Source organism: Dipodomys spectabilis, unplaced genomic scaffold, assembly GCF_019054845.1.
Source record: "Dipodomys spectabilis isolate Male_0828 unplaced genomic scaffold, ASM1905484v1 ptg000232l, whole genome shotgun sequence".
In the NCBI taxonomy this organism is placed as follows: domain Eukaryota; kingdom Metazoa; phylum Chordata; class Mammalia; order Rodentia; family Heteromyidae; genus Dipodomys; species Dipodomys spectabilis.
This window is the reverse complement of record NW_024870909.1, coordinates 531711-554048: the sequence shown is the minus strand read 5'-3', so window position 1 is coordinate 554048 and position 22338 is coordinate 531711.

Here is a 22338-nt window from a genome sequence, read left to right as displayed (position 1 = left end):
GCCACTTCCACAGCACTGCCACAAGAAGCTGGTGTGTGGCCAGCACTGGATTAAGGGAACTTTGAACAAGAGACACATAGCCAGGTCAAGGCTAATGCCCCAGAACATTGAAGTATTGGCCATACCAGTGTTTCATCCCGCAGTTCCCTGGCCCTAGAATCTAAAGTCTGTGCCTCTGTATTCTGGGCATCTGGAATTGTCTAGAAGAACCTAGAGAGGCCTAGCTGGGGCCTGGAGATAGACTTTCCTGTGGTAAGGTACATTGACATTTCCTAGATACCGACAGATACTTCCAAGCCACCTTGGCCTCACCTCCCATGTAGCCCCGGAAGATCCTTGGTTGGGTGGCCTTCAGTCAGCTATCATGCTTGAGTTGGCCAGAGCCACTGGCAACCACCCTTCCCCCACTCCCCTACCAGCCTCCAGGAAGGGACATGCAGCCAGAGGCCCAGCTGAGGAAAAGTACAGGACATCACATGACTGAGCTCCCGCCCCCCTCACCCTGTTATCAGGGGAGAACCTATGCCAGCCTGCCCTGCTAACCCAGAATCCCCTGGAGGTGGCCAAAGACATGGACAACCAGACTTGGTCCCCCCAAAAAAGCTGGAATATGCAGGTCTCTGGCAATTTAAGACTCATTGTAGACCCTGATAGGGGGCTAAAGGCAAGGTTGCAATGCAGGAGGGACACCATCTGAGGTCAGAAAGAGGCAAACAGCCACCAAAGAAGGGGACAGAGAAAGATGAGGGAAAAATACACACACACACACACACACACACACACACACACACACACACACACACACACACACACACACACACACACACACACCACACAGGTAGCCCAAGGCCTCAGCAGTCCCTGAGCACCTGAACATCCCAACCCTTGAGAAGATGGCACTACCTTCCTCAGACCAACTGTAGACAAAACTCAGAGCATCTCACATGTCTGGAATGGCTCATGACACAGCATACCATTTCCTACTGTATACATCGCTATGTAGAAAACTCAGCTACCTTATTTTTGGTTGTTGGTCATGAGGTTTGAACTTTGGGCTTATGTGCAGTCCCTCAGCTCTTCAGTTGAAGATGCACGCTCTACCACTGGAGCCACAGCGCCACTTTCGGTTTTCTGGTGGTTCACTGGAGATAAAGTCTCATAGATTTTCCTGCCCAAGCTGGCTTTGAAACTTGATCCTCAGATCTCAGCCTCCTGAGTAACTATGATGACTGTTGTGAGCCACTGGCAACGCCTGGCTTCAGCCACCTTCTCAAACCCAGGGTAAACCCACTTTGTCAGGCCACAAACCACAGGCAGCCCTTCCCTTCAGACTTTGACACTAGTATACAAAAACATTCTTCCATGGATGGGGAGAATATAATTGACACTAGCCTCCCACCCCTATTTCCATTCACCCACTCCCTGCTTAAGAAAGGCCACGACCTCTGGAGTTCTTGGTAAGGCAAAGCCCAGCATGCTGTAACTTCACCCTTGGGGAAAACTGGGGAGTTCCTAGAAATGTCTGTACCCTGAGGCCAGCACCTAGTCTCCCAACCACAGCAACCCCACTCCTTCACCATCTCTTGCAGGCAAGGGTGTCTTTCTATCTTGTTTTTGTTTTTTTTTTTTTTTTTGGTTAAGGGGCTTAAACTCAGGGCTTGGGTACTGTCCCTGATGATTTTTGCTCAAGGCCAGTGCTCTACCATTTGAGCCATGGTGCCACTTCTGGTTGGAGATTAGAGATGAGACTCTCCAGGGACTTTCCTGTCTGTGCTGGGGAAACAAGGTACTCTCCTGCATGTGTGGGGAAACAAGATACTCCTGAGTAGCCAGGATGACAGGCATGAGCCATCTGCACATGGTTTATGGTGTCTCAGTCTTTAGAATTTCCAACTAGTCTTCCTCTAGACACTCCCACCTAGTCACTCCTCTAGATACCTTAGGGACAGCAAAGGTATGTTCGGAATCTGGGTAGGGCCATAAGCATTAAAGTGCCCTTTCCACATCACTGCCCCTCTCTAACCTCTCATCTGTCTCCTCTGGAAGGCCTAGTCATCTGGGTCAGATCAGACTCACTAGGACTTCTGGGGCCTGCCCTGTATCCCCATGCTCCACCCAACCGGTATCTTAGGATTTCTGAGGCCAGCTGCTCCATGTCCTGGTGGAATGAAGATGTTGGGAGAGTTGCTGATAACTGGGTCCAGGGGATGCCAGGGCAGAAGAAGTGTCCAGCTCCCCTCTGTCAAAGAAGGAGACACATAAAAATGGATGGATCTATTAAGAGCTACCGGGCATAGCCATCCACCTGTCACCAAGGACCCTTGGAGTGCTGTTTTATGTTGACAGTCCTGGGGCTTGACCTCAGGGTTCAGGTGTTGTACCCAAGCTTCTTTGGACCGAGGCCAGTATTCTTCCACCTGAGCCAAGGTGCCACTTCCAGCTTTTTCTGTGTATGTGAGACCTAGTAATTGAACACAGGGTTTCCTGTGTGCTAGGTGAGCCCACTACTGCTAAGACACAATCCCAACCCTGGATAGCTGTTCTTCTGTAACCCCTCGGGCATGTCTCAGGACAGTCTTGCACATCTGTACCGAGTTTCTCAGCAGCAACTCTGGCTGGAAGTGAACATGCTCCTCTATGTTGTCCTTTATATACAGCATCTTTGCTCTGCGTGCTTCCTGTCAGATACTCCTTGTTAAGCAAGACCCCTTTTCAAGTTCTGCTTCTAAGAAGCCTGCTCCAATCACCCTGGCAGAATGGGGTCTTCTCTGCTCTGCAGGCTGTTGGCCTTGTCACGCTCTCCCTTGCTGCTGGTTTGGGTTAAAAACACATGAAGGGGAAGGCCTGGATTCCAACACCCAATTTCTGAAGGCTCTGATACACTACCCAGGGATCGGTGCTGTATCACACTCCGTGAGAGGGCACTCGAGGCCCAGGCAGTCTGGGAGCAACGAGATGGGTCCATTCTTTGTGTGGGCTTGAACTGAGGATCTGGGAGCTGCAACTGAGTTTTTGTACTCAAGGCTGGTGCTTTACCACTTTAGCCACAGCTCCACTTCTGACTTTTTGGTGGTTCCATGGAGAGAAGAGTCTCCCCAGATTTCCAGATTATGGATGGATTCAATCTTTGATCCTCAGATGTCTGCCTCCCAGTAGCCAGGATGTCAGGTGAGAGCCTGAGCCAGAGGTGATGGGCACCAGAGCCTTTCTTTTGAGCTTCTGTTTATCTCATGTCAAGTAACACACCCTAGTTAAAATACTCAGTTACAGGGGATCAAGTTCCTCTCCTAGGTCAGTTAATCCAAGGAGAAGAAATGTCTTTGGAAAAGGATAGTCTGAGTTGGCCTGGGTGAGTATGAGTGTGTTTGTGTGTGTGTGTGTAAGTTTCAGGAATATCTACCCTATCTCTCCGGTGCCTCATCCTCCCAGTGGTGAGTACATCCAGGATCCCCACCCCAAGGAAGGCAGGTAGGGGAGCGTACCTAAGGTCACATTGAGTGGAATGATCTGAATTCTATCCTGAAACTGAAGCCTGGAAAGATAATGGAGAGAAGGAGAAGTTTAGAGGAACATCAAGAGAAGCTCATTACCTTTGGATACAAGTACCAGAGAGAAGACTGAATCCATCCTTTTTGGTAGTAAGGTAACAGATGCCCATTATTCATTTATTTCATTATTTTTTGAGGTCTAGGGCTCGGATTCAGAGCCTGAGTGTCATCCCTGAGCTTCTTTTACTCAAAACTGAGGCTCTACCACTTAAGCCACAGCACCACATCTGGCTTTTTTTGTGTGTGTGTTGGGGGGTGGTTGTTGGTTTATGGGAGATAAGAATCTCACAGGCTCTTGCCTGAGCTGGCTTTGAGTCACGTCCATCAGACCTCAGACTGCCCAATAGCCAGGATGATGTGCGGGAACCACGGGAACCTGACCACCACCATCCATTTATAATCTCCTAGGGCCAGTGCTGGACCACCTCCACTGCACCCCCTTGTTGTGAGTGGGAAGCAGACATGGGTGGGTTTGATACTTCACCAGCCTACATACCTTTGAGCATTGTTCCAGGTCAGTCTGATGGCGGCTTCCTCGTCATACACAGCAATGACTTGGCTCTGTCACAAGAACAAACGTCCCCCAGGAGGTGTCAGTTCTGGGGTCTTTCCTTTTCACACCACCCCCACTCCCTGAAATGACACCCCAGCAAAGCAATACAGACATAGAGTGAATTCATTTTCTTATAACCAGGTTCTGGCCAGAAAGGTAGCAGTGGGGAATCCTGATCCAGACCAACCTGAGCATATATTTGAAAGACCCCAGACTCACTGGGACACTTTCTTCAATGGGAGGGCACCCCAGGAACCAAGACTCCAAACCAGCAGATGCAATAAGCAAGAGGAGTTTATTTGACGTTTGCGCAAACGGACTCTCTGTCCCAAGCAGACAGGGAGCCCCGAGCAGAGGTTACAGACATTTTTAAAGGCAAAAATCATAGAATCAGCATAAAATACTCTTTGTGATATAATTGGCTTATGGTTGGTCTATAATTGGTTGACATTTGACCCGGTTTATGGTCTGGCCAGGTGGTCATTGTCAAGGTTTGTCCCAGGGATGGCTTAATTAACTTGGAACTGAAGAACATGCACTTATCTATAACCGCTATTCTTGTTCTGGGTGGGCTGATATCCAAACATCTGGGCCGGCCAATACTTGAGTTATTGCCAATTATCTCCCAGGCTAAAGGGGGTCTAAATGCAAGCATATTTACAGAGGCAAAGTCAGCAGTTAGCAAGTTAATAATGGTGAAGTGAGGTTCCTAATTTTTAACTCTTCAATATTGAGACTATCTCAGAAATGCCCAAGACAGAAAGTTTTGGCTCACATGTTAGAAGACCTGACTGGAAAGTCTAAAGCCTTAAATTCAAACCCTAATATACCAAAAAGAATCAGAGGCCCCGGTGCCAGAGGCTCATGCCAGTAATCCTAGCTACTCAGGAGGCTGAGATCTGAAGATCACAGGTCAACATTTAAAATAGGGTTGGCCTCGCCCATCAGACATCATGATAAGACCCAAAGTCTGAACTATGAGAGTTCACTCCATATTAACAGGGCTTTCATCCTTACTAAGTTTTTTCCATGCTCTTTGTCCCCCTGGGGAGCCACCCACTGTGGGCCCCACCCCAAGGTCCTCCCAAGCTCCTTCTGCCACCTACCAGGCCCAAGGAAGTAGACAGCTCCAGGACACACAGATTCCTTGGTCTTATAATTTAACAGTGCTGAGTCCCCATCAAGCATCTCACCCTTCCAGGTCCCAAGACCTCAGCCACAAAGCCCATGTGCCCCCCAAAGAAAGCATGCAGAAGTTACCAAAGGATCCATCGCTCCTTGTTACAGCCCACTTCTACACTCACTCACACACACACACACACACACACACACACACACACACACACAACCTGCAGGGGAGGTTCATGTTTGTCTTCCTTGCTACTCAGGAGGCTGAGGTTTGAAGATCACGGTTCAAAGCCAGCCCATTCCGGAAAGACTGTGAGGCTCTTATCTACAGTGAGCCACCCAAAAGCCAGAGGTGGAGCTGTCGCTCAAGTGAAGTGTCAGAGCAGTAGCTTTGAGCACAGAAGCTCAGGAACAGCACAAGACCCTGAGTTCAAGGCCCAGGTCTTCTAACTCCAAACACACACAGACACAGACACAGACACACACAGACACACAGACGCACACACACACACACACACACACACACACACACACACACAGCCCATGGCTTCAGCAGTCCCTGAGAACAGAACCATGAACTGTATCCATTAGGATCACATCCTACCCTCAAGAAGGTGGCACTACCGACATCAGACCCACTATAGAAAAACCAGTAAGCCTCTCACATATCTGGAATGTCTCATAGTCCAACATGGCAGTTCCTACTGTACACACTGCTATGCGGAAAACTTAGCCCCCTCTTTTTTTTAATTGGTCGTGGAGTTTGAACTCTGGGCCAGGGTGCTGTCCCTCAGCTCTTCAGCTGAAGGTGAGCACTATCCCACTTGGGCCACAGCACCAAATCCTGTTTTGTGGTGGTCCATTGGATATCAAGTCTCACAGACTTTTTTTCCCAAGCTGGCTTGGAACCATGGTCTTCACATCTCAGCCTTCTGAGTAGCTAGGATGACAGTTGTGAGCCACCAGCGGCTTCTGGTTTCAGCCACCTTCACATACCCAGAGGAAACCCACCCTCATCAGGCCACAAACTTCTTGCAACCCACTTCAGACTTTGTCACCCAGCATCCAAATCCATCCTTCAATGGAGAGAATACAGACAAAATAATCCCACCCCTGCACCCATTTGCCCACTCCCTGCCTGCCACAGGCCAAGTCCTCTTGAAGCTCTGGCTTCAAACTGGGGCAAACTTGGGGAGTTCTTAAAAATGTCTGTACAGTGAAGCCAGCACCTGGTCTCCCAACCACAGCACCCCCCCCCACACACACACACCTCCACCATGCTTTGCCGGCAAAGATGTTTTGCTTTCTTGCTTTTTTTCAGTTGTGGGGTTTGAATTCTGGGCCTAGGTGCCTTCCCTGAGCTCTTCAGCTCAAGGCAAGCACTCTAATACTTGAGCCACAGCACCACTTCCAGTTTTCTGGTGGTCCGTTGGAGATGAGTCTCAGGGTCTTTCTTGCCCATGATAGCTTTGAATCGTGATCCTCAGATCTCAGCTGCTGAGTACCTAGGATGACAGCCATGAGTTTCTGGCATCCAGCCAAAGATAATTTTCCAACCTTTTCATCCTATCCTCTCAGGAGACTGAGATCTGAGGACTACAGTTGGATTCTACCCTTGGCAGCAAAGTCCTTTAGAACTCTTTTTCTACAATTAAATGCCCACAAAAGTTGGAAGTGAAGCTTTGGCTCAAATGGTAGAGTGCTAGTTTTGAACATCAAAGACAAGGGATAAGACCCAGTCCCTAGTTTCAAGATTTTTCTAGCAAAGACCCACCCAAGAAAAGGAAGCAGGTTGGCACACGGGAGCTCAAAGTTCAAACATAATACTCAAGACTCCCAGAACATACCCCATCTGGCTCTGATTCTCTAGATTCTATGTCCTACATCATGGCAGTCTTAGATGGGACTGACCATGCACCAAGTTAGGACTTTCAAGTATAATCTCATACTGAGGATCACCTGAACTTATCAAAGACTCAGGATCTCTCACTGTCCTGTCTTGACACTTGGCAGCAAGGTGAGTTCTACTGATCCAACCACAGGATGTGAATATGAAAGGATTTCTCAGCCAAGGCACTCCAACTGGAGGGGCTCTAGGTCCCTTTCTCTCTGGAAGGAGAAAAGTGCTGGTGCATCCCAGGAATGTTCCTAGGCTGTGAGTATCCTCAAAGAAACAACCCTGTTCAGAGCCCAGTGCCTCTTGTTTTCCCACCAGCCTCTACCCAAGCCTGCCCCACCTTTAGTCAGCCCTCTCTGAATCCCAGATCTGCCATGCATACTAAAGGTTGAGCCAGCAAAGAGACCCACCTCTGCCTCTGAGAATGGTAGTCACGTGGTCTTAGCGCCCCCTAGAGGAAGTCTCGAAGGAACTCGGGTCCCGACTCCCATCTTCATTCCCAGGCTGTCTTGTGCCAGTGGCCCACTTACCTCTGTCTCTGGTGGAGGAATGAATACCGGTAGTGTCATCTTCTGATTGAGCCATCGGAAGTCCCAGTCGCCAAGGATGTACTGCACAGGCATCCTGCAGTGGAAAACAGCCAGGCAGTTAATGGTGAACCCAAGATTCTAGGACTCTTAATAGAAATGTGGCTGGGTCAAAGACTTTATAACTAGTGGTCTATGTTGTCGGAGAGGTCATGGCTCCAATGTCCTGACACACCTGACCTGGGATCTTCCTACCTCTTCATCTTCCTGCTTATGCCTTGCCCTGCCATTGACACTCCCTCACTCCAATACCTCCCTAGCCCTTAGACAATTTCTTATTATCTGACCAGGAAATAAACGTGCTGGGGCCAGGATAATTGAAACCTGGTGACCCACCCTGAGCCCTAGGTCATTCCTGAGGTTGCTTCCCCCTGAAGTTGGTGACCACACAGCTCCTGGATGTCATGAAGTTGTGGAAGGGTCAGTGGTTTAGGCCTACATGCTGGCTTTAGGCTCTGAAATGTTACCCACAGAGATTGTGATCCCTTGATCCAGGGACTCCAAACCAAGGCACACATGCTCCCTTCTTCCTTCCTTTCCTCTTTTTCTCCCTTCATCCTTCCTTCCCCTCTCTCTGTTTCCTTTCTTTGTCTCACTCCTGGCCTTGAATTCGAAGCCTGACTGCTGTCTCTGAAACTAGTCTATGGCTTGAGGTACACATCCATTTCTGGCATTTTCTTTTTGGTTGTTAGTTGGATATAAGTGTCTTACAAGCTTCCTGCCTGGGACTTAAGCCTTGATCCTCCCATCTCAGCCTCCTAAGTAGCTAGGATGACAGGCATAAAGCACAAGCATCCAGTTCAAACCAAGGTTTCTTCATGTGCTGTGGAACCAGCACTGGAACATTTCATCATCTATGACCCCCTCCACCTCCTCAAGCATGGCGCACACTGTAACTCTTTGTTGGATAACTAAATGAGCATCTGTCTATGACAATACTACAGAAAAGTCCCATTTGATTCATGTAAGCATCCTGGGGCGGGGGGCGGGAGTGGGCGAGGCAAAGCTTGATGTAGCTCTCCCACAGTTCTCCCTCGTCCCTCTTCCCACCCTCCTGGCAGTTAACTGTTTTGGCTCCCAGGATGTAAGCCACGATGTGCTTGCTGGATTCTGGGGACAGTGGGATGCCTATCTTCTCAAAGATCTCTGTCCAGTGGCTGATCAACTCTGTGGCACTCAATTCCCCCTCAGGTGTGAACGAGGTTGCCATGAGCTGAACCCCTGGCTCAAGTGGCCTCCTTTCCTCTCCGTGGGGCCAGACAGGATGGTCCACTATATCTGGCCCCCAAGTTTCATGTTACAGAGAAAGGATTCTCGAGGCATCCTGGGTCTCTCAATTTCCCAGTGTCCACTGCAGGTGCTGAAAATCGTCTCTGCTCACAGCTGGCAGGCTGGGGATGGCGAGGTCACTCTCTGCTCCCCATGACATCCTCGACTGTGGTGGTCACCCTAGAGAGAGCTGTAGAAGAATCAGCAGCTGCCAGAGAAAGGCAGTCAAGGCACGACATTCATAGCAGGAGACCATCTGACTTGGGAACTCTGCCTGTGCCACTTTGAATGTCAGTGTTTCACCGCTGGATTGGTTCATCTAATTTGACCCATGAACCCAGGCATTAGTGGAAATTGCCAGCTTCAAGAACAAAACCTGGAAAACGGTGGCATTTCACTTGTCCCAATCAAACTTAAAGGGTTCCAAAGTCAGTGTCCTCTTTTCCTTCCAGGCAGCAGGTTACAGAAACTGGCATTTAGAGAGCCCTAGCCCTAGCTAACTGCCACGGTCTGATACTGAGCAGGCTCCAGGAGGGGAAACTTGCCTACCACTTTCCAGCTGGAAACAGCCCAGGTGGGACACAGATTGGAGACTGCAGGACTCCAGAGAGCACTACACACGTATGCACTGCCCTAGGAGGGAATCCACGCCACCAGTGGGGGCCCAGAGCCCCCTACCCAGATGGCCACAGACACCTTACCCTGGGTAAGGTTCTCCTCTCATCCTCAGTTGTGGTGAACCATCTGCCATGTTACACCATTTGCCACTCCCCAGACACCACTAGCCTCACACCCCTGCCCTACTCCCACCCATCTTGTTCCTTAATTATGTTTGGCAGACACATTCCCAATCCTTGAATTAACTCCAACTATACACATGAGAGCAGAGTGTCTGGCTGGAAGAGTGCGGCTGTGGTCACTATCCTCACGAGCCTTTTGAAGACAGAAGGACAGGTGTCCACTCTGTTCTGAGGTTCACACAGGCCTCCTAGGGAGTCCCATGCAGGTCCAGCAGCTACTGTGGGCTGCAAGAAATGGGAAGAGGGAGGTGGAAAGAGGTGGAAAGGAACATATTATGAAACCTTCCCCAAAGGAGCAATGAAATGGTGAAGGAGAAAACAAAAATTGTGGCTGGGCTCATACTGGGCATTATCAAAAAAGAACAACAAATACACACATACACACAAATAAACTGCTTTTGCTCTTTTTAGACATGGTGACTTAAATATATTTTCATTTTTCTCATCTCCTAATCTCCCAACACAGACACACACACACACACACAGACACACACACACACACACACACACACACACACACACACACACACAAACTGGTCACACAAGACTCATCATGCAGCACGTGCAATTTGCCAACTGATCACTGACCTGAGAACAGTCAGGCTGTATGACTAGCAGTGCCTCTCCTGAGTTTGTTGGTTCCTCATGTGGGCAATGTACAAGCTCGAGCATGTCAGTTCCCTTGTCAGAACCAGGGGCTCCCACCCAATGGGAACACCGCTCTAATAATGCAGAACCACCCTGCCTCTCCCTTTACCCAGGGCCAGACCCTTCCATTGGAAACAACCATTCACCAAAACCCTAGGCCCGGACACTGGGTGAAGGAATCCAGAGAGAGATGACTCCTTAGAGCCCGGACAGAAAACAAAGCAGGCGGTCCTGGTGACTCTCGAGAGGTTTCTGACTTGGGGTGGGAGCATTGTTGTGGAATTTGATGGGGTCCTAAAGGCTACATACATGGATGGACTCCCTACTTCCAGCCTAGATGCTTCTGGGCTAATTGAACTCTTGGGGAGAACTAGGAGACCAGAAGGACCAGGAGCACCAGCAGAAGCTGGAAGTGCTGAGAAATGTGATCACCCTGTGAGTACTGTTGACAGCTGGGGTGGGGTGGGGGACAGGGCAGTTGTATGTGTGTCAGAAGGGGTGTGTTCCTCCCAGATAGTCACCTTCTGACCCCCAGTGCCCTCACCTCCATAGTGGGTTCTTTTGGGATCCTCCTCAGGTGAAAGGGTGACTGAGCACAGAAGACAAGGGCTCACACAGCTAGGGGGCCTATCTCCTGCATCCAACAGCCCCCACCCCCAGCAAAAACAAAAAGACCGAGAAGGCAGGTGTGGAGGTGCTCCTCCCCACATCTGACTAAAGCCACTAGGTTCCCACCAGGGAGAGGAAGAGTGCAGATGTGGCTTCCATCGCCCTAGGCCAGGGGTTCTGTGGTACCCCCTTCTCACCAATCCCTTCATCTGCCCTTTTCCTGGGACACTGGCCGCTAGGAATGGGGGTGGGATCCCTGGGTCGACACCCACCCCCCTCTCCTGGAGTGCATTTGTGGCAGAGCCAGGGTGGACTGTGGGGTGCAGGGGAGGTGCAGGCAGGACAGGAGAGAGGAGGTGGGAGGCGAGGGTCCGGGTCTGCGGGGGAGTGGGGATAAAGGGGTGAGGGATTCGCCTGGTGCTGGAGTCGCCAGGTGTGGTCCCATGGGGTGACCTGGGAGAAGCTGTAGGTGATGGCTCTGGGTGCACCCAGGCCTGGAGTGCAAGGACCAGGGGCAGGGACCGGGTCAGGGCCTCATGCCAGGCAGGGACCCACCATCTCTGCTGGGCAACTGCGAAAGTGGCCGCGGATCAGAGCAGGCAGAGGGATATTTGAAACTCTTTGCTGGGAGGGGTCGGGGCCATCTGCAGGGGACTGTGCTTGCTGCCACTCCTGCCTCAGCTGCCATCACCATCACCACCTCCTCCTCAGCTGCCTGTTTCGGCTCCTCCACCACCTGAGCCACCGATGCGCTTCCCGTGCCAGGGCCTCAGATTCAAGGCAGCAATGGCTGTCATGTCCCCGTGGGGTTGCCCGCAGTGATGTGCCTGCCTCGCTGGCTCCAGGTGCTCTGTGCTCCTGTCCAGGACTGAGCTTTGATTGCAGCAGCTGCCAGCCGCTGGAATGGCTTCTCCTTGTGCTTGTGCTTGCTCTTCTCTCTGCTCTCGATCTCTCTGCCCCCACTCCACTCCTGGGCCACCACAAGACATGCCTGCTCCCCCCCATCACTGCCACCACAGTGCACCTCAGGGCCCCGCCCCCTCCTCCACTTGGGCATGCCCACTCCTCCCCTAGGCCATGCCCCCTACCCCTAGCTGCAATCACATCCCTGACTGATCTCTAAGGCTTCCAGGCCATAGCAATTGCAGCATCACCTCAGCTCAGCACTCTCCCCCAACCCCAGTACCTGCCCCAGGGATCGAATCTCCCCTCAGCTCCACCCCTGGGGGAGACTGTCCTCCATTCCCCTTCATTCCACACACTAAGAAGGTGCATGGTGACCCTTGTGTGTGTGTGTATGTGTGTGTGTGAGTGTGTATATGTGTGTGTGTGTGATTGTTGAGAATAACTACCTCTCAAGGACTCAGAACATAGCACTCTTTGGGATGACACACAGCACACTTCCAAAAACAGCATATAGTACCCTGTGTAGAGTACTCAGCACACAGCACCCGTTGAAGGAGGGAGTCCATAGCTTGCAGTGTAAAGGACTCAGCACATTACATGCTTTGAAAAATTCAGCACATAGCACACTTTCGCAGGGGCTCATTACATAGCACCCTCTGTGTTAAGACTCCACACACAGCCCTTTGAAACGCTGAGTACAAAGCACCCTTTGTAAATCACTCATTGCATAGCACCCTTCGAAAAACTCAGCATATAGAAGAATTTTGAAGGTTTCAGTACATACCACACTATGGCAGGACTCAGCACATACCAGACTGTGGAAGCACTCAGCACACAGCACCATTTGAAGGACAATACAGAGCACCCTGTGTAAAGGACTCAGAACACAGCACTCAAAAACTCACCTCATCACTCTCAAGGGCTCAGCACATAGCAGGACCCTTTCAGATGAATTAACACACCACACCTTTTGAAGGACTCAGCATACAGTACGTCGTGTAACAGACTCAGCACACAGCACCCTTTGAAAAACCGAGCACGGCCCACTCTTCTCAGGGACTCAGCACATAGCACCCTATGGGATGACTCAGCAAAAAGCACCTTTATGAGGACTCAGCACAAAACCCCCACGTGGGAAGGACTCAGCAAATAGCGTCCTTTGAAGGACTCAGCACATAGCTGTATGTCACAGGTTCAGCTTTCATTAGAATTAGGGTGCTTTCTTCAGTATCCCCATTCTTCAGAAACACTTCACAACTCCTACTAGTTCACATTTAGCCAACCTGTGTTTTATGGGGGAGGGTCACCTGGGGGTCTTGAACTCAAAGTTTGGGGGCCCTGTTCCTGAGCTCTTTGGTTCAATGCTAGAGCTCTACCACTTGGAGGCACAGCTCCAATTTTAGTTTTTTTTGGATTGTTCTTTGACAGGTCTTATGGTGATAAGGAAGGCCAAGCTGGGGTGTCTGTGGGCAAAGGCTCTTAGATCAGCTTGGAGCTCACCTCTCTCTTCCTTGTGCCCCTGGGAAGCTGGGCCTCCTGGAGCTCTCTTGGCCTATAGTGGAACAGACCTGCTCTGGCATCAGCACTCAGGGTGAACAAAAGTCAGCTTGGCCTTGGTCACTTCTCAAAATTGAACTCTACAGGACAATGGCACGGGACCGCATATCCCGCATCTGGCCACCAGGGCGCAGGAGTGGTCCACCATAGGGATTCTACCTGTGAGTTGTGTTTACTCTAGCTTCCCTGGGGTCTCCCTCATGCTTCCAATTCACTCTGGACAGGAAAATCCTTGAGACACTTACCTACAATTAACAATCGAAAAGCAAGTGGGGCTGTGTCTCAAGTGGCAGAGCAGTAACTTTGAGCAAGAAAACTCAGGGATAGAGCCTAAGCCCTGAGTTCACACACACACACACACACACACACACACACACATACACACACACAACACATGCATGTAAAATCAGAGATTTCTACACTGCAATCTTTGATTATTCTCTACTTTTTCCCCACTAAGCCTGGTGGCTGCAGACACCACTACCTGGCATCTTTAATTTTGGGGAACGGAATGGGTAGAAGGTCATCCTTCTCCAATCCCAGCTTATTGATTGGGTCATGGTCTATCCAGGCCCTTTGGTGCTCCTTTACAAAATCACCAAGATTGCCTTCAAAAGTCATCACATACTGGACACTGGTGGCTCATGCCTGGCATCCTAGCTACTCAGGAAGCTGAGATTTGGAGGATCATGGTGCCAAGCCAGCCTGGGCAGAAAGTGTGTGAGACTCTTATCCTTGATGAACGATCAGAAAACAAAAGTGGTCCTGTGGCTCAAATTGTAGAGTGCCAGCCTCGAGAATACGAGCTCAGGGACAGTGTTCATGGCCAACAACAACAAGGAGAGGCTTTGCATGTTGGCTTTAGGATTGGCATTGGCCAAATATAATTGGAATTTTCAAGTGCTCCACGACAAAGCTGGTCCGTGCTGGTCCATCTTGTCTCACCCCCTGGCCTTGTCCATGTTTTGGGTCAGCATGGCTCTATATGGAAGGGAGGGCTCCAAGGAGGAAGATCCCAGAGCAATCACCCCATCTCCTTCTGCCATGCTCACCCTAATGCTTCTGCTCTTTGCCATAGACCTTCTTCCTGGAATCCATCCATGAGGTCATCACCGCCAACATAGCAGTGAGTGGTGGGTCTGGCCTAACTCAGGGCAGTCAGAGGTGGAAGTAGGTCTGGCATTAGAAGCTTCCACCCTGGGTGTAGGCTGAGCCCAGGGTTGACCTTTATTTCATCCTGAGCCTTGCAGTGGTGGGAAGACAGTGTAGACTCCACATTGAGTCAGGTAAGATTGGAATCTGGACGACCCCTTGTGTGGGGGAGGATGTGGGGTTCAGGGGGCCACTGTTGTTGATACTCCTCTCTTGGGACTCCCCTCTCCCTCCCTCATCCCTCAATGGTAGAAGATAAACTTCAACTAAGGGTGTGGGAATAGGGGGCGGGGAAGTATTTTGGTGTGAACCAGAAGTGCTTCATATTCATCCTAGACCCTACTTCCTATTTATCTGAGGAATGGCCATATGGGTTTGGGAGGGGTGAATGATCATAGCTGAGAATGTGGCTCAGTGGTAGAGTGGTCACCTAGCATGACTGAAGCCCTGGGCTTGATTCCACACAGAAAAAGCTGGAAGAGGAAGTGGGGCTCAACTGGTCGAGTGCCAGCCTTGATCAAAAAGATCTCAAGGACAGTGGCCAGGCCCTTAGTTCAAGCCCCAGGACTGGAAGAACAAATCTTTGTTGGAGGCTTTTCTCCCCTTTGAAAACAATTTATTCTTTGTGATAAGCATAACATTGGTCTCTTCCCTGGACATCAATGGGCCATTAGATTTCCCTTGAGCTTGGGCCACCTCCCGGCAGGTTCTGCCCTACCCGACCCCCAGTTTAACCTTCCTGTCACCCAGCAGATGGAGGCTTGAGAGAAGGCCACCTGACCACCTACTTTTGGTGGCTGCCAAGGCTTTTCAGAGTCAATATGTCACATGGAGAGTCATTATCTGCATCAGCCTATAAAAGAAAGGGAGGGAGCACTCCTCGCCTGAGCTGTGGGCAGATCTCTATCTGGGGCATCTGCAGCAGGACATGCTGCTTGGGGGAGTCCTCTATGGTGAAGAGAACCCTGACCTATCCTCTGGCAGTTTTCTCGCTGTCTTCAAGTTGCAAGTCTTCAAAACCTTTCTGCTCCTCCCTCATTTCAGCCACCACAGACCCTGATGCATCTGAAGCCGCATTGGTGGTGGGGCACTCAGCCTGTGCTAGCATCTGGAAACTGGTGTCCATGCTTTCCTCTGTGAGGATCGACAGCAGCTCCTGCAGCACTCTCTTCTTCTCCATCTTCTCCAGGGACAGCCAACACACACACTCAGCTTTCTCCCAAAACAGCTCATTCAGGGCCAACATCTGCTCTTTATATGCCACGAGGCACTCCTCAATAGTTTGGATGTGTGCTGACAGCTGGCTGCATCGATGGTGGAGCTCACCTGCTGGATTCTGGAAGTCCACCTCATCAGGCAGGTTGTGGATGAAGCAGATTTTCTTTTTGGACGCCCACTGGTCTCGCTTCCCATCCCCATGAATGCTGTGGTGGCAGCTCATGGGGCGGGGGCCTTTAGCTTCAGCTCAGTCTGGCACTGAGCTGCCAGGTGGGCCAGATGCCTGCAGCTGGCCCACCGCTCCTGTGGTATGATTTCCCCCTGTGGATCTCAGCCTCAGTGTGTTAACAGAGACTCATCCATCTACCAGGCAACATGGAATGTGGGCGTAGCCACAATTCTTGTATCCCATTGGTCAGAAAAGATCATGAAATAATGGGGGTGTGGCTAGAATCCTGTGATGCAGACAGAACGGACAGAATTAAGATGACAATGGCTCCCCCAGCCCCTTTGCCAGGGAACTCTGTCCAATTCAGCTGGGGACAAGAGGGTGACCTGCTGAGCCGGATGGCTGCACAGATGGTTGTGTATATCCGTTTGTTGCCAGTCTCGGACCTTGAACTCAGGATCTGGCACAGTCTCTGAGCTGCTGTTGTTCAAGGCTAGCCCTCTACCACTGGAGCCACACGGCTCTACTTCTGGCTTTGTTGGCATTGAAGTTGGACAGGGGTCCCAAGGACTTTCTGGCTTAGAGTGACTTTGACCATGATCCTCCTATCACAGCCTTGTAAGTATCAAGGAGGAGCCACTGGTGCCTGCCTCATCATTGGTTTTGCTGATGTTCTTGGACACACCCGGGAGTTCCCTATCCTCAGGTTTAAATGGTGGGACCTGGAGCCCACAGTTGGAATCCTGGTCCTGCCACTTCCAAATGGCAGGAGTTCCTAAGAAACTCATTCCTATCCATATGAATACCAATGGAGTGTGATGTATGTCATGATTGAATGGGCAGTTCTTGCATGATTCTAGGATAAAATTATACACAATTATCTTCTAGGACACTGATCGATTTTAATTAATACTTTATAAAGCATTTAAACAATCACATTCATTAAATGGAGGCAGAATGAAATATCGAAGAATTGGGGGTCACATAGTATAGAAATGCCATTTTTTCTGCCCAGACTTTCTTTACTTAATTGCTATATACCATTTTCTGAATGTACTTTGGTATATGCAACTAGGATATATTATACTTGATCTGGAAACCAATTATTTTTTATCAAAAATGCTTATAGCAAAATAAAGTGGTAAATCTAAATTATGTATATTTGAAGACAATGCTTGGTTAATCCTCTTCTCACATTACCAATTCCCTTCTTGAGAATAATACACATTGTAAGGAAATGTTTAGAATGATTTGGAGAAATAGGTTGACTTTAAATCAGAGTTACTCTATGCTGCATTTTGTTTTCTTTGTATACAAAAAAGCTAAATTATTACCCAATCATTTTCCTTAGGCTTTATATTCAGGTTTAATCTATGATGGGTGACAGATATAGATATAAACATTTTTAACAGTTGTTAAATTTAAGCTGAAGAATCTAGGTGCAATTATGCCCATGCAGATAGGCCTCATCAGTCATGAGATCATGATACCAAAATGTTGACCAATGCTTACTGGTGTCATGCTTATGAGATTTTGTGTATTATAAACAGTGGTTATTACCATTTGTTTTGTAATCAACATCATTTCATGGGTTAGGAATTGATATGAGACATTATACTCAGAACTACACTGAAGGAGGAATCCAAAATTAGTTACCAAGATATACACTTAACGCAATGTTTTAAAAATGCAAGCTAAAGGAAATAATTTATGAAAAAATCAACATTTACAATAAATACAGAATCAGTATGACTGATTTTTCTTTTATCCCAGTTGCAATGCGGCTTGCATGATGACTTTTCTGGTTATATGTTTAGTTAGGTCTTGATATTTAGTTGAATTTCTGTTTTTTCATATTCATTTGTCAGATCAAAGAGGAAATTAATTCCATGCTATAGTCAACATCCGTAATAATGTTACAGTTGTATCCTGCTACTTTGCCAAAGTTTCAAATGAGCTTGAGTATCTTGGGTCTTTTTTGGATCTAAGTAAATATGTATGCAATTTTGTCAGTAGTAGAAAGGTTTTTTGACCACTATTTATTAAACTATTATTTTCCAGAAACTACTACTCTCTTTTCATGAGTTTCTTTTTGGGGGGTGATCCGGGCTTGGGGCCTGAACTCTCGGCCTGGGCGCTGTCTCTCAGCTCTTCAGCTCAAGGCTAGTGCTCTACCACTTGGGCCACAGCGCCACTTCCGGCTTCTTTATTTTTGCTTATGTGGTGCTGAGGAATCGAAACCAGGGCCTCATGCTTGCAAGGCAAGCGCTCTACCACTGAACCACCTTCCAAGACCTTTTCATGAGATTTTTAATGTCATTTATATCATGGGTTGATGTTTTCCTTTAGATAACCCACATTCTGTCTTCTACAAAGTGTAATTTGGAGTACTTTAAAATTATGTACACTCAGGTACACTGCTCAGATTCTACTATTTGCATATTTTGTTCTTATGAAATCAGTAGGATTTAGGTCTCAATATGGTTACTATTAGACTTATTCATTGCATTTCTGAATTTTTTAAGATGTCACGATTTTTGTTATTTATTCCCTTAAATATGTACAGATCTCACTCCACTTATAGTCACATTTTTTTTAAACAATGTGATCCATTCAAGGGATTTGCTATATTAGGTTCATCTAGATGAATTAAATTATAAATGAACAAAACCGTATTTCTGAGACTCAGTTATCTTTATGGTTCTAGTTAAGGGTAACATGTATTTGAGGTTTTTGTGCTTAAAAATAACTGGGCACAACATGCTTTTGTTCCTGGGTGAGTTCTACTTTGTTGGTTGTTTTCCCAGCTGTGGTGACTTCAACATATGTGTGCATTTTATTTCAATTTTTTTTGTCTATATCTTGTTTCATATAACAGAAAGTATAAAAAGAATCAGTGATTTAGAACTTTTTGAAATAGATTTCTAAGAGAGATACTTGAAGTTTTGTGACATCTGGGACCGGATAGGTCTTGTTAGTGGAGGGGGTAGTAGAATAACAGAGACATTGTTTGACATGATTTGAATTCTTCCTCTTATTGACTCACTATTACAAATAGTATTACTTCAAAGTCTTTAGTGGAAAGAAAATAATTTTGTCTGTCTGAATTCACAATTTTTGCTTTAATTGGAACACACTACACATTTATAATTGCCTTTAAATCTAAAACCTTCTTTCCTTCTTTTAAAATCACAGATGTGAATTTATAATGCTAAAATAGCATCTACTAATTTATATGAAATAGTCCAAACTATTTTCGCTTCACACTATATGTAACATAGACTGTAATAATAGTGAGTAATATAGTATGCAATAATTTACTTTGGGGAAAGTAAATTACAGTGGATTTTGTGAGATAATTAGTAATATTAAAAATTATATTTGATTCTATTAAAATGTTCAGTTACATCTAAAAATAACTCATAGTTATAAACTAATGCTAAAAAGTAGGATTGTTTATTGGAAAAAGCCAGAAGTTTCAATAAGCTTGCTTTTTAAACATTGACTTGGATCTGGGTTTTGGTGGCTCATGCCTGAAATCCTAACTACTCAGTAGTCTGAGATCGAGGATAGTGGTTCAAAGCCGGAATGGGCAGAAAAGTCTGTGAGACTCTTATCTCCAATAACCCACTTGAAAACTAGAAATGGCACTGTGGCTCATGTGGTACAGTGGTATCAATGAGCTGAAGAACTCATTGAAATCTGCGACCAGGCCCAGAGTTCAAGGCCCACGACCACCAAAAAAAAAAATTGACATGTATTTTTACTTTATTATTTCATGATTTTTTATTGTGAAAATACATACAGAGGGGTTACAATTACATGAGCAAGGTAATCTTATCAAACATTGTTTTCCCCTCCTTTTTTTTCCCTTACCATTCCTTCCCATCTTCCCTCCAAAGTAACCCAGGTGCCAAAGTTGTAAAGTTCATTTTCCGACATAACTTGTTGTATATCTGATTGTTGCATGTGACCACCTGTATCCCTATTTAAGCAACTTGTTTTGCCCTTCCTCTCCACAAATTATACCAACATCAAATACAGTGAAAACAAGGGTTATGTCATGGGGGAGGGACATACAAAGCAACAAAAAATCATCTTATAAATATGCTAAAAACAATAGCAAGAGAAAAAAAATTTGAGTCCTTATGTTTGGGCTCATTTCGCCTAACATCAACTTATCTGACCATTTCTGCTTGTCCAAGACATATACTTGTAATTGTGAATAAGGAAAACCATGAGACATATATTTCTTGGAGTCTGGCTTACTTCAATTAATACAATTTTTTCCAAGTCTTTCAATTTCTCAAAAAAACGGGGCAATATCATTCTTTCTGATGGAGGCATAGAATTCCATTGTGTATATATACCACATTTTCTTGATCCATTCATTTACTGAGGGGTATCTGGGTTGGTTCCATATTTTAGCTATAGTAAATAATGCTGCAATAAACATAAATGTGCTGGTAGGTTTAGTATGGTCATGTTTGTGAACATTTGGGTAAGTGCCCAAAAGTGAAATTGCTGGGAAATAGCGGAGCACAATGTGGAGTCTTTTCAAGAACCTCTATACTACTGTCCACAGTGGTTGAAAAAGTTTACACGCCCACCAACAACACAATAGGGTTCCCTTCTCTCCACATCCCCTCCAGGTTCTGTTGTTGTTAGAGTTCTTATTTATAGACATTTTAACTGGGGTGAGGTGGTATCTCAATGTTGTTTTCATTTGCATTTCTTTTATGGCTAGGGAGGTTGAGCATTTCTTCACCTGTCTATTGGCTATCTTTCTTTCTTCTTCAGAGAAGTTTCTCTTTAAGTCTTTAGCCCACTTATTTGTTGGGCAGTTGTTTCTTTGAGAATTTGTTGTTGGTGGATTTAATTTTTTGAGTTCCAGATATATTTTAGTTATGGGACCCTTGTCCGTTGTATGGCTAGTGAATATCTTCTTCCAATCTGTGGGCTTTCTATTGATCTTGATAGCTTTATCCATTGCCATGTAGAAGCTCTGCAATTTCATGAAATCCCATTTTTTCCAACCTTTCTTTCATGTGTTGTGTTTCTGGGTCTCTATTAAGAAAATTTTGGCCTATGCAAAGGAGACCAAGTGTGTCTGATATGACTCCAGGACTTTGATCCATTTGAAGTTGATTCTGATGCAGGGTGATATATAAGGATGTAGCCTTAGTTTTCTACAAGTAAGTAACCAATTTTAACAGCACCATTTACTGAAGAGGCTATATTTCTTCCATTCTATTTTTTAGCTCCCTTATTGAAGATAAGATGGTTATAGGTCTGTGGGTTCATTTCTAGGTTTTCAATTCTATTCCCTTGGCCCTGAGATCTATTCTTGTGCCTGTACCAAGCTCTTTTGATTACTATGGCTTTGTAGTAGAGTGTGAAATTTGGTATTGATATTCCTGCAGCACTGTTCTTTCTGTTAAGGACCATTTTTATATTTGGAGTCTTTGATTGTTCCATATGAATTTTTGGATTGCCTCTTCTATTTCCTTGAAGAATAAGGATGGAATATTAATAGGTATTGCATTGAATTTGAAGATAGCCTTGGGAAATATTGCCATTTTCATGATGTTGATCTTTCCAATCCAGGAGCGTGGGAGTTTTTGCCACTTTCTTTTTTTATGTAACTTTTTTATTTTTAATGTATTTATTTAATTGTGAAAATAGTGTACAGAAGAGTTACAATTACATGGGAATGATAATGAGTACATTTCTTATAAAAAATTATAGCCTCCTCCTTTGTTTCCCCCTCCCATCCCACCCTCCCACCCCAGCCAGCACTCCTCCCCCACCAAAGTTGTAAAGTTCGTTTTCGACATAACGACTTGTACATCTCATTGTTTCATTGGGGTTCCCTTCCCCTCCACAAATTATAACAGCATCAAATACAGTGAATGGAGGGGTTATACCGTGGGGGAGGGACATACAAAGCAACAAAGAAATAAGCTTATAAATGTGTTAGAAACAATTGCAGGAAAGAAAAAAAAAACATTTGAATACATATCTTAGGGTTCATTTCCCTAACATCAATTTATCTGACCTTTTCTGCTTGACTCAGACATATACTATTTATTGCAAATAAGGGAAACCATGGGACCTAAGTTTCTTTGGGCCTGGCTTACATCACAATATAACATTTTTCCAAGTCTTCCCATTTACTAACAAATGGTGCAATGTCATTCTTTCTGGTGGAGGCATAGAATTCCATTGTGTATATATACCACATTTTCTTGATCAAATCATCTACTGAGGGACATCTGGGTTGGTTCCATCTTAGCT